Below are 13,579 nucleotides of genomic sequence, written 5' to 3'. Positions count from 1 at the left end.
GCCCACACCCCCTCCTCCCGAAATAGGAAGCCCCGGGCTGGCAGCTCTCCCCTCAGGGGCTGTCCGCCCATCCCCCAGCATACTGAAGCGGAGGGGGCAGCCGGTGGCGCCAGGCTAGCCTGCGTCAGCGCGGGTGCCTGGCCTCCGAGTCCCTGGCCCGGGCTGGCAGTACCGGCTCCCTTCCCCGGTCTCAACGCCTTCTTTGGAATCTAAGGAGGAAGCTGTTAGGGGCACGGTGCCCGCGAGATGGGGCGCGCGCCACGGACGTCTTCCACCCCCCAGTTCCTCCCTAGCTTGGAGTTAGAGCAGAGATGAGGACTAGAGGAGGAAAGAAACTCGCCCTTGGTCTGATGCCTACAAAGGGAAAGCTCAGGCTGACTCTTCGCGGCGCACGCATCTTGCTCCTCATTTTACAGGTGAGGAGACTAAGAGGGGAACTGACAAGGTCGCAGGAAATGAGAGTGAATTGCAGCCCAGGATGCAAGCCTGGTCTAGCTGACTCTGGAACCCGCGCTCTCCTACCACTCCCCACTGCCCAGTGACGGGGAGAGTCACCAGGGCACCATCGGTGGCTGAGCTATCTCCGTGCCCTCCGCCTGCTCCGGCGGCGACAGCTTGGCCCGACCCGCCATGACCGCCCTACACGTGCTTGCCCCTCCCCGAGGAATGTCCTGCGCGCGCCTTTCCACCCAACAGTCCAGCTCCCCATTCACTTTGCCAATGCTCCAGGCTTTTCTGACCTCGACGCACAGCGCGGGGCAAATGCTGCGGTCCTTCCCCCACTCAGCCTTCTTCAGAAATTCTGTCCCTCACCTGCCTGACTGCTGGAACCTCCACCTGCTGCCCTTCTCTGACCTCGGCACACCTACAAGCAGGCACCTCATTTAAGGAGAATGCTGCGTGGTTGTTTGACACTTTACAGTTCACAAGCACCGTTAACAAGACCTATGTTATATTGATATTTATGGCATGCTGAGGGCATTTACATTGTCTCACTGAACTTTGAAAACAAAGTCCATGATGTAGATATTATCCTTGTTTTACAGAGGAGCAAACGAAAGCTTAAGAGGAGCCACTCATTTTGGTTGTTAAAGCGCCTACTTTGTGCCAGGTCCTGGGCTAGGTTCTGGAGAGACAACCACGAATAAGACACACACTCACAGAGCTCACCTTTGGGTGCGCAGACACAAAACTAATGCGGTGGCTTTAAGGGGAAGCCTGGCCTGATCTGGGGGCTCAGAGGAGACTTCCGAGAGACCTGGAGGTGTAAGGAAATTCCTGATAGAAGGAGGCCCAGCCTAAGGGAGTGGTGCCTAACAACTTCAGCCAGCACAGGTCCACCTGGGGGGACATGCAGGAGCTGCAGGCCCAGCAGTCTTGGGCGCCTGCCAGCTCTTCCACACATTTACAGTGTGGCAGGACCCCACCCCCCTCGTTGGGCCTCTGTTTCATGGAGAACATCTGCCCCTACTTCCCTTTCCCTGTCTGGGAAGGAGGCCAGAGAGGAAGAGCCCTCTCCCCCTCAAGGTCTCAGTTATTTTGGATAGGTCCACTTGCCAGAAGACGAGGGGGCCTATTTCTGCCAAAGCTGCAGGGACAGGCCTCAGGGCTGGGCATGGAGCCTTGGTGACCTCACTGCCAGAGCAGGTGCCCAGGGAGGAGGAGTGCTATGATTTCTAACTCAAGGTCACAGCCTTTAGACACAGGGCATCTTCCCTCAGAGTGGCTGGAGACACAGGGACCAGCGCTGTCTCCCTACATGTCTTTATACTGCAGGGGTGAAGAGCTGAGGCTGGCAGGAGGTCTCTGTTCAATTCTGATTCCACTGGGTTCTAGCTCTTTGGCTGTGGGCAGTTCACTTAAGCTACTCCAAGTCTCCATTTCATCTTGAACATGGAGCTGATGACTATCTCGTAGAGGTGTTTGGGAATCAGATGAGATGATGCCTTTAAAATGCTGAGCACGGTAGACTTAAAAGTTATGTTCACTCCTGCGCTGCTCCTGCTGCTGCTGCTGCTGTTACCTCCATGGATAGTACAGGAGTCCTAAGACTGTGGTCACAGCTCTGTCTCTCACCTGCTGGGCCACCCAAGGCAGAGAGACGGCTTTGCTTTCCTGATCCTCAGTTTTCTTACTTCTGAGAGAGAATTAGAAACTGCTGCAGCTGTGAGGAAGGGGTTGTAGAGACCTCTGGGATGATTGAGGGGGATACTGCCAGAAAGTCTTTTTGCTCCTCTTTTGGGCCCTGTCTGTGTTGGACAGCGTGGTGCTTTGAGGAACTCTAGACAAACCTGAGACCCACTATTCTTGCTGTCCTACCCCCTTGTCCCCACCACACGCTGACCTGAGTCACCAAAGTTGACTCCTAAGCCACACTTTATCTCCTGTCCACCTGGTACTCATCTTCCTTTTTAAGTATGTACAGTCTTCTTATCCCTCCGGTTACTTGTATCCTTCTTGCCCTGTTATGCTCACTACATTTGGGGAAAGAGGGACAAGGGTAGGGAATATGAACCCTGTCCCCGATTCTTGCCTTTGGCAGGTCCAGATGTGGATGTAACATCTGGCAGGCAGCAAAACCAATCCCTGCCAAGAGCAGCATCTTCCCAGCCCTTGCCCTAAAGTGATGTCACTGTTCTCCATTTCCATGGCAACCACAGGCTGGGAAGATGGAGAAGAGGAGAGATGAGTAACCAGGAGAGAGCCAATGAGATGGGCCGGCAGCACCGGGTGATCCATGGGGCCATAGGGAGGGGGGAGAGAGGCCTACTCGGCATCTTCAGCTGTTCCCTGGACCCTCCCTGCCATCTGGATGCCTCCACTGGGGGATGTGCTGCTGGCACAGGAAGAGATGCCAGAGATAAAGGCCAAAGAATCTGAGCTGGAGGCTCCACTGACCCAGGGACATGGAAGACCCCCTTTGCCCCTTCAGGGCCTGAGACTGTGAATGCTGACCACCCCCACCCCTCTGGCAAGTACTGGGAATTTTTCTCTTTGATTGGTTTTGGTGGTGGGGCTCTGTGTATCTGCCTGCCACAGAATCGTCAGCTTTCTCCACATCCTCCAGATCTTCCCTTGGTACATGGTGTATTCAGAAGCAGTATCTTTGGAATGAGGCCTGGTTCTAAATCCCAAGCATGCCACTTACTAGCGACAGACCCAAGCAAGTCTCTTCCCCCTTCTGAGTCTCCTTTCCTTCCAGATGGAGGAAGGCCGTTTACTTCTCTGGGCTGTTATGAGGATGAAAAGAGATAACATACAGAAAGCCTAACATACACTAATACTCAAGAATGGCAACCCTCCTTCTCCCTTTTGGCTCTCCTTCCCAGTGCATTTGTCCCAGCGGTGCACAGACTGAGCTAAGTAAGTCTCCTCCCCACTGAGGTCATTGAGTGCCTTCAGATACTGCAGAGGAGTATCGTCATCTCTCCCTTTCTCTCTTTAAATAATTTATCCATTCCACCAATCTTAATGGAGCACCTCCTATGCCCAGGCACTGTGCTGGGCACAGTGGCAATCCAGCATAAACAGGAGAGCCATGACCCCTGCCCTCTCTCAATGTAAGAAATGTCTAAACCTACAGAGAATTTTTACAAAAATTTACTTGTGCCAAATAGAGGCTACTCCTAGAAGCAAGATTTCAGCAGACTGAGATAAATGCTTTTGGAGAATAAGTTTGAAGCTTCTTTTGTGCATTTGAGATTAAGGAGGGAACATAAGGAAGATTACATAGAGGTGGGAGAAAGAAGGAGGGAATGGGATCACAAAATAGTCAAGATTATGTGCTTTCTTTCTTTCTTTTTTTTTTTTTACAGGGACAGAGAGAGGGATAGATAGGGACAGACAGACAGGGACAGAGAGAGATGAGAAGCATCAATCATCAGTTTTTGTTGTGACACCTTAGATGTTCCTTGATTGCTTTCTCATATGTGCCTTGACCGCAGGCCTTCAGCAGACTGAGTAACCCCTTGCTCGAACCAGTGACCTTGGGTCCAAGCTGGTGAGCTTTTTGCTCAAGCCAGATGAGCCCACGCTCAAGCTGGCGACCTCGGGGTCTCAAACCTGGGTCCTCCGCATCCCAGTCTGATGCTCTATCCACTACGCCACTTCCTGGTCAGGCAGATTGTGTGCTTTCTTGAAGGTTGTCATGCTTTAGAAATAGGGGTCTGCCTGACCTGTGGTGGCGCAGTGGGTAAAGCATCAACCTGGGCCCCTGGCGGTTGGCTCAGTGGTAGAGCGTCGGCCTGGTGTGCAGGAGTCCCAGGTTCGATTCCTGGCCAGGGCACACAGGAGAAGCGCCCATCTGCTTCTTCACCCCTCCCCCTCTCCTTCCTCTCTGTCTCTCTCTTCCCCTCCCACAGCCAAGGTTCCATTGGAGCAAAGTTTGCCCGGGCGCTGAGGATGGCTCTGTGGCCTCTTCCTCAGGCGCTAGAATGGCTCTGAATGCAACAGAGTGATGCCCCAGAGGGGCAGAGCATCGCCCCCTGGTGGGCATGCTGGATGGATCCCGGTCAGGCACATGCGGGAATCTGTCTGACTGCCTCCCCGTTTCCAGCTTCGGAAAAATGCAAAAAAAAAAAAAAATAATAATAATAATAAATTTAAAAAAAAAAAGCATCAACCTGGAATGCTGAGGTCATTGGTTTGAAACCCTGGGCTTGCTTGGTCAAGGCACATATGAGAAGCAACTACTATGAGTTGGTCCTTCCTCTTTTCTCTCTCTCCTTTCTCAAATCAACAAATAATAATTAAAAAAAAAATGGAAATAGGGGTCTGAGGGGTGATTATGCATTAAAATGAGGAGTCTGGCCTGACCAGGCGGTAGAACAGTGGATAGAGCATTGGACTGGGACGTGGAGGACCCAGGTTTGAAACCCCAAGGTCGCCAGCTTGAGCGCGGGCTCATCTTGTTAGAGCAAGGCTCATCAGCTTGAGCCCAAGGTCACTGGCTTGAGCAAGGGTCACTCGCTCTGCTATAAACCCCCCCCACACACACTCATCAAGGCACATATGAGAAAGCAATCAATGAACAACTAAGGTGCCACAAGGAAGAATTGATGCTTCTCATCTTTCTCCCTTTCTGTCTGTCCCTATTTGTCCCTCTCTCTGTTTCTATCTCTGTCACAAAAAAATAAATTAAACAAAAAAGGAGTCTGGAAGGGGGCATTTCAAAGAGGCATTAACCTAGATGCACACCAGCAATGGATAGGGCTTGCTTAAGGCAAAGATATGGGGTGTGACTACCCACATGACTTGCTCAGTTTGGAATTTATGATCAGATCACCCTGTGAGATTACTTCAAGAGAACCCCTTTTCTGTCCACACCTCCCTGAGCTCACAATGCAGGGGGACTGCAGCCACTGTGGGTGGAATGGAGTGTTCTTGCTGCCACTAGGAAGTCGCTTCCTAGTTCCCCAAGAGTTCTAGATACTGTGGGTCTGAGAGGACAAAAGATGGTGAAAGATAAAGGTGTGCGCAACACTGCCTGGCTTCCCAGAAGCTGCTGCCTGAGGCTGAACGCTCCCTGGAAAGAAAACAATGGCTCTCCCTGCTCTGGGAGGAGGGGCTGCAGCTCAGGGTGGAGGGACAGTCATCTCTACCTTCTGGAAACCAGCTGACCTCCTGTTGCTGACAGAATAAGGCCCAAACTCTTTAGCTTTGTCTTATCTGTTTCAGTGGTCTAGTTCAGTGGTTGGCAAACTGTGGCCACGATGCGGCTCTTTGGGCCCTTGAGTGTGACTCAAAGACCAGCTTAGGAGTACCCTAATTAAGTTAATAACTATGTACCTACCTATATACTTTAAGTTTAAAAAATTTGGCTCTCAAAAGAAATATCAATCGTACTGTTGATATTTGGCTCTGTTGACTAATGAGTTTGCTGACCCCTGGCCTAGTTTATTACTGAAATCCTGCTTCAAGAAGAGTACCTGGCTGAAAGTAGGCATGAATGGATGTTGAATGAATGAATGAATGAATGATCTATTCATCTCTCTGGCTTTAGGGCCTCCCTCTGGAGTAAGACTCTTTGGGTTTTAGTCTGCCTCTGTTACTTCCATACCAGCTGTGTCTTTGGGCAAATCACTATCTCTCTCTGAGTCTTAATTTTATCTGCAAAATACCCATGAGGCCTCCCAAGGCCTCTGGAAGATAAGGTAAGGTAAGCCTGGGCATGCAATACAAAGGTTAGTTGTTTCTCTTGTCAGCCTCCTGCCCAGGGCCATCAGCCTAAGACCCCCATCCCTTGCCCCATGGCCCTCTGGCTCTGGCCCACCTCTCTAGATCACTCCAACCTTTAGTACTTGTAGGGGCACCATGTTTCTCACTTGCTGTTTACCTAGAATACTCTTCCTCCCTAGCCATTACTTCTTCTTCTTTTTTTTTTTTTTTTTTTTTTTTTTTTTTTGTATTTTTCTGAAGCTGGAAACGGGGAGAGACAGTCAGACAGACTCCCGCATGCGCCCGACCGGGATCCACCCAGAACGCCCACCAGGGGTGACGCTCTGCCCACCAGGGGGCGATGCTCTGCCCCTCCGGGGCGTCGCTCTGCCACAACCAGAGCCACTCTAGCACCTGGGGCAGAGGCCAAGGAGCCATCCCCAGTGCCCGGGCCATCTTTGCTCCAATGGAGCCTTGGCTGCGGGAGGGGAAGAGAGAGACAGAGAGGAAGGAGGGGGGGTGGAGAAGCAAATGGGCACTTCTCCTGTGTGCCCTGGTCGGGAATCGAACCCGGGTCCCCCGCACGCCAGGCCGACGCTCTACCACTGAGCCAACTGGCCAGGGCTACCATTACTTCTTTAGTTAACATTTTTTAGTTACTTTTTTCTTTTTTTTTTGTGAAAGAGACAGAGAAAGAGACAAATATGCAGAGATAGACAAGAAGGGAGAGAGATGAGAAGCATCAGCTCATGGTTGTGGCACATTAGTTGTTTATTGATTACTTTCGCATATGTAACTTGACCAGGGGGCTCCAGCTGAGCCAGTGACTCCTTGCTCAAGCCAGCGACCTTGGGCTTCAAGCCAACGACCTTGGGCTTCAAGCCAGCAACCTTTGGGCTCAAGCCAGCAACCATGGGGTCATATCTATGATCTCATGCTTAAGCCGGCAAACCTGTGCTCAAGCCAGTGAACCCACGCTCAAGCCGGCGACCTTGGGGTTTTGATCCTGAGTACTCAGTGTCCCAGGCCTATGCTCTAACCTACTGTGCCACCACCGGGTCAGGTTTATTTAGTCTATTTAAAAAAATTTTTTCCATTGATTTGAGAGAGAGAGGAAGAAAGGGAAAGGGGAGAGGAGAGAAAGAGAAGCATCCACTCATTGTTCCACTGAGTTGTTCCATTTAGTTGTGCACTCATTGATTGCTTCTCCTACATTCCCGGACTGGGGATTGAACCTGCATCCACAGCATGCTGAGATGATGCTCTATCCACTGAGCAACCCAGTCAAGAGAGAAACATCTATTTGTTGTTCCACTTATTTATACATTCATTGGTTGATTCTGATATGTGTCCTGTCTGGAGATTGAACCCGGACCTTGGTGTAAGGTCAGTGACCACTGCCATCGTGGCAATGCAGGTGCTTATTGGATTCAGGCAGAAGGTAAAGGAACTGTGGAGCCAGAGGATGGTGAGCCATTCTGTTTATTAGAGTCTCATAATGATGGAGAAGCAAACAGGCAGGGAAGACTGCTTCCCTTTCTCTCAGGGTTCCCAAGCACCTCACAGGCCCCCACCAGCCTCAGCACTCCCAAGCAAAACAGGCTGGGGAAAAAACCCTTCTCCAGCAAACAATCGCCCCTCCCACCCCTCCCACAGAGGCAGGAAGGCAATCTGTAATGCACAATCTGCCGCCCTGAAGGCAAGCACCCGCAGCCTTCCATAGACTGTACACACGTGGCACTGCCCCACTACAACTGAACAAACTTAAAAAAATATTTGTTTGCCTGACCAGGCGGTGGTGCAGTGGATAGAGCATCAGACTGGGACACAGAGGACTCAGGTTTGAAACCCCAAGGTCGCTGGGTTGAGCGCAGGCTCACCAGCTTGAGCGTGGGGTTGTTGGCTTGAGCATGAGATCATAGACATGAATGATCCCATGGTTGCTGGCTTGAGGCCAAGGTCACTGGCTTGAGCAAGGGGTCACTTGCTCTGCTATAGCCACGCCCCAGGCATGTATGAGAAAGCAATCAATGAACAACTAAGGAGTTGCAACGAAAATTTGATGCTTCTCTTTCTTCTCCCTTCCTATCTGTCCCTAGCTGTTCCTCTCTCTGACTCTCTCTCTCTATCTCTGTCAAAAAAATTTTTTTTGGTTTACCCAACACATGGATTTGTGGAGTGGACAGTTTCTAGAGCAAAGAAAGCCACTTGTCCTCTTCAGTATTCTTTCTGTTTGAAAATTCTGCTACTATTCTCAGCTTTCCTCCTGACAAAGTATCCTTTCTCATGTCCTCTTTTTCAGTCCTCCATGTGGGCCGTGAGACTGGGCCATTTCCGGTGTGCGGTGAGGCCCCAAGTAGTCCCAGGTGAGAGCTGCCTTTCTGGGCACATAGGTGTAGCCTGAGTCTCAATGGAAGCTCTCAGGATGCAAGGGCGATCTGGCTGCAGTATCTGTCACCCCATTGATCGCCAGGGTTGATTCGGCTGATCTGGCTGGCTAGGCAGGTGTCCCCTTCCTCACCGCTCCCTGTGTGAAGAGGACAGCCTTCTCAGATAGAGGAGAGGACTGGTCTTCAGTGGACGGTATACAGGTGGCTGCACTCCCCTGCTAAAATCTCCAAACAAGCTCTGGGGACAGGATTGTTCCCAGGAAGTACTCAAACCAAGTCCTAGACTTGGGGCTGCCTCTTGCTCCGTTCCCAAACTACTGCTCTATCAAATGAAAAATTTGCCTGTGCAAGGATAAAAATAATATTAAACTAAACTATGATTGGAACAAATCATTCAATGGTCACTCGCCAGAGTGCATTTCATTCAGCAGCAGCCTACTCCAGATTCTGGAAAGATTGAGGCATTTCCAGGAGACCTGGTGAGCCTGGTTGGTGGGGACAGGTGGCCACTGTGTGTCTTTAGGTGAGGCGAGTTGGCAGGCCTGCAGGGGCCTGGCAGGGAGTGGATCTCGGCCTCAGGAGTCTGGGGCCAGGTGTGTTCCAGGAAGCAGGTGCAGAGCCAAGGCTGTTGGCCTGGCTTGAGCTGTTTCGGGGGCCTGTGGTATGGGGGGTGGCTGGGGGTCTGTGGGGGGAAGCACCCCTGGGCACTGTAGTAAACAGAAGCACTAGATAGGAAAAGAAAGGAGTCATTTACAGGAAGGACCGGGATAACTAGGACTGGAGCCTATGGTGAGAGATTTTCCCTTCTAGGGGTAGGAGGTGGGAAGACCAAGAGATCAGCAGAATGAGATCTGAGTCAAGCAGGGATGATGTCAGATGGGTAATGTTGTCCTCTCTGCAATGGAGTCATCCAGTGTAGGGATAAGAGGAGCTCAGGACGACATCAGGACCCAAGTGCTGGCTCTCCATTTGGTTCTCTGGCCCCCGTCTCCGTTTGAGGATCCAGTGTATGAGCTGGCGTTGGCAGGCGGGAGGAGCTGGAAAGACCCCGGGCAGGCTAGTTGAGAGGCCTGATACCAGCTGCGTGAACTCGGCCAGTCAGTCTCTCTGCCTATCTCCTCCTCTGTGTGAGGGGGATAGCGATGTACCTCTCGGGGTTGTCAGAAGGAACGAATGAGATCGCAGGCATTGAGAAGCTTTGTATGCTGCACCGTGTGGCACAGAAAAGGAATGCTTTCATCAATACAGCCCCTACCAAGGTGCTGGGCTAGACTTGGCAGCTTTCTTTCTCACAACTCCTATAATCCTGACAGTGACCCAGTGAGGTAGGCACTACTGTCCCCATCCCCAATTTATTGATGGGAACCAGGAAGACTGGCTCTAGATCTTGCATGGCTTACCACTTGCTGTTCCACATTGCCTTTCCCTGTGATCATCTTCGGCCTGCCTTGCTCTGCACCTTGGGCCAGTCTCTTCCTGTCACTGGTCCCATCTCCATAGAAGGGTTTGGGCCAGATGGTCCTTTTAAACCTTAAAACTTTGGCATTTGGTGGTTCAGGGAGAGAACTTCCGAGTGGGGAAGAGAGTGAGGTGGGGCCGGAAAGGAGAGAGAACAAACTTTTCCAGTGTCCCTGCCCCCTCCTCAGTGGGTAGACTGGCAGCCTCCCCTTTGCCCTATAAGCTGTGAGGCCAAGGGAGCAGGTGACACTCAGCCCCAGCCTGAAATACTCCCTGGTCACTGAGGTCATTGAGGATTGACTGCCAGGACTGGCTGCCAAGTCAGGCAGGACTCATCTGCCTTGGCTAGCTGACCCCAGAGGGCATCAGGGTCACAGCTGCCTGAACCACACCTCCGTCTCTGCCCACCTCCTCCTCAGGGCCAGTTTATCTGGGCAGCAGGTCTGGTCTCGGGCCCGGGAAGAGGCTATTTCTAGATGTCCTCCCTGTCTCCTTTGCCTGGACCTCCAGCCAACCCAGGAAACATACACGCACTCACACACACTTACATTCATTCTCTATCTATCACTCACTGAACTTAACTGCTGCTGGCTTGGTGCCTGGGCCCGTGCAGGGCACTGACAACCAACAGATAACCCAGACTTGGTTTCACCCTTGTAAAGATGGGAGATGGATGCGTCTCCAGACCATGACAGGACAGAAAGGCTGTCACCATCCCAGAGGGCTATACACGGACCATGGAGGACCAGAGGACAGAGCAGCTCAGTCTGCTAGCGGGGTCAGGAGAGAATGCACACAGGAGATACCACTTTGGGCTGGGTCTCAGAGGGTACCTAGCAGTCTGCCAGGTGTGGGAAGAGGAATTGGGAAGGCAGAGGAAGAAAGGATTGTTAAGGAAAGATGCGATTTTCCTGACGATTGATCTGGGATGAGGACAGAGGATAAAAGTGTCAAGGGAAGAGACTGGGAAGATAGTTTAAGACCAGACAAGAAAAGACCTTGCCCATCTTTGAAGGCAATGTGGAGTCACTGAGGGCTTGGGGTAGGGGAACACCGTGATCTGACTCATGTTATGGAAAGAGTTCTCTGGCCGCTGTGTGGAGGCTGGACTGGAAACCGGTTAGGAGGCTGTGGCAGCTGTCCCAGTCTGCTCGCCCATGCCTGCAGCCAGAAGTGGGGAACAGGGGAGGGGCTCACCTGTCCTAATTAAAGGCGTGACCTGGCAGCTGTACACACCTCCTCTCTCTCGGCACACGGCCACATCTAGCTGCAAGTGAGGTTGGGAAACATGGTCATCATTTGGGGCTGCCCGTTAGTCTAGAAAAGAGGAGAGCGTGGAGGTCTCTGACACAGTGGTTAACAGTCTCTCTCTGAAATCAGATTTCCTGAGTTTAAGTCCTGCCTTACCACTTACCGGTTATGTGGGCAGGTCACTTACCCTCTCCGTGCCTCCGTGGCCTCACCTGAGAGTACAGTGAGCTAACACAGCAAGTCTTAGAGGAGAGCCTGGCATATATTGAGGCCCAGAGCTGTCTTTGTTTTCCAAGAGAAGGGGGTGTGCTGGGGACAGTGACTACCTGAGTCTCTGGCAGAGCTGGGGCGCCCATATGAGGGCTGGTGCATGGGTAGGGCAGCCGGGACTATTCAGCCCCCATCCCTTAAACCAAGGGTTTAGCTGAGGCGGAAGGTGCTGGGAGCAGGGCATGGGGGTCCCGGGCAAAGAAAGGTTGATTTTAGAGGAAACTCAAGAATAAACGGCCTGAGGAAAGACATCCCCGGACCTAGACGTTTCAGAGGCAGCGCAGCCCACAACCCCTTTCTCTCACAGGACAATAGCTCTCCCAGGAGCAGTAAGGGGAGGTTAGTTTTGAGTCAAGGGTACTTGAAGCCAAGCTCAGACTGATAACGGCTGTGTGACCCCCGGCCTCCAGCCACCATTGCCCATCTCTCAACCTGGGTCTTCCTGTGTGGAAGCTGGAGACAATTTTTCCCGTCTTCCTCCACGTGACTGCAAAGATTGGGTGTTAGACCCTGGCTGAATAGCTCGGCTGGTTAGAGCACCCTCCCAAAGTACAGAGGTTGCCAGTTCAATCCCTGGTCAGGGCGCATACGGGAACATATTGATGTTTCTATCTCTCTCACCCTTCCTCTCTCACTAAAATCAATCAATAAAATTTTTTTAAAAAATTAGGTGTTAGTCCTGGCTCTGGAATGGTGCTGCACCTGCAGGGCTGAGCGCCAGGGAGGGACGGGTGGCAGAAGATGACAGCCCACCCCTCCGGGGGAGGGGCAGCATCACCGTCCTACTAAGCCACTTGCCCTGTCCTGTCTTCCTCATCTGGCACTTTCCCAGGCTGTTAGGGTGAGATAGAGCTAACTTGGGAAAGAGAGGAGAAGAGCCCAGAAAGATTAGGGTGGGAGGAGGGGGGAGACATAGCAACTTCAGGAAAAGGGCAGAGTGGTAAGATTGAGGGCTCATTGGCGGGGGAAACAAGAAGCTTAAAGGGCAGGAGGAGGTGTCTAGAGTTAGATTTGGAGAGACCAGTGGTGGAATTCAGCTGGTTTGTTCCAGTTCAGCAGCACTGATACCTAATTTTTTGTTGAGTTCAGCAAACCGGTTGTTAAAATGGTACTTGTCATCAGGGTTCTTTCTAAGGTTGGCGCCTGGCAGCTACCCAATGTAGAAATCACAAACTAATATTCCTCGCTCTTTTTGAACGTTCATCTGCGCAACAGCGTATTCTAAGCCCCCGTAGTAATGTTCATTCCGTCCACAGGTGAAAAGAAATTGCAAGTGAGGACGCCAATCAAGAAGCAATATGGAAATATCTTAAATAACAGTTTTACTGTTTTTTTGTCAGGTATTATTTAATATTTTAAAACTCTTATGACATAATCGAGTTTTGTGTACCTTTTTTATTGTTCTTATTTAAGTATTAAATGCATGAAATAATAAGCTACCTTTCAGCATATTGTTTTTTTTTATACTTAAAACGGTCCTTAGGGCAGAGAACCGGTTGTTAAGCTATTTGAATCCCAGCACTGGGAGAGACCCATTCTTCTCCTGTTCAGGCCCCAGTGGGGAGCTTGCCGGGGGCAGGCACGGTGTCTAACTCATCCCTCTGTTCCCTTCCCAGGGCATGGCATAGGCCCCCAGGTTGGCTGTCAGAGTTTGTTGGTTGAACCCCAGAGTCAGCCCCCTGCCCAGGCCTTCATGAAGCCCCCACTCTGGCCCTGCTCAGGGGAAGACCTGAAAGGCAGCTTTGGGGAAAAGGCGATGCATCTGGGCGGCAGGAGACCGGATCCCCGCAAGCAGCCCTCCTCGCCTTGGTCTGTGACCTACAACAAACAGCTTGTCCTCTAGAGCTGTTACCCCATCTGAGTATTATGGGGGGTGGGGGGAGCTGTGATTTAAGAACTATTTTTACACCAGAGAATCCTGTCTTCAAGCACATTCTTAGGTGCAAGTCCAGGAGGTGAAACAAATAAAAGGGAGCCGTGCCAGTGGAAGCCAGCCTGGAATCTACTTGTGTGGTCCTGGGGCTTGAACGGATCTCTGGGCCTCCACAGACCTG

At 51.6% G+C, this 13,579-nt stretch overlaps 1 long non-coding RNA gene across 1 annotated transcript; it reads left to right on the top strand.

Moving 5' to 3' along the window:
- Window positions 1–42: 42 nt before the first annotated feature.
- Window positions 43–12,956, top strand: LOC136331414 (uncharacterized). The gene is made up of 4 exons (XR_010730481.1): window positions 43–416; window positions 2,661–2,971; window positions 8,459–8,522; window positions 12,782–12,956. It is a non-coding gene; the product is annotated as an uncharacterized lncRNA (long non-coding RNA).
- The last annotated feature ends 623 nt before the right edge of the window (window positions 12,957–13,579 follow it).

Source organism: Saccopteryx bilineata, chromosome 3 (genome assembly GCF_036850765.1).
Source record: "Saccopteryx bilineata isolate mSacBil1 chromosome 3, mSacBil1_pri_phased_curated, whole genome shotgun sequence".
NCBI lineage: Eukaryota > Metazoa > Chordata > Mammalia > Chiroptera > Emballonuridae > Saccopteryx > Saccopteryx bilineata.
This window is presented reverse-complemented; position numbering and strand designations above follow the sequence as displayed.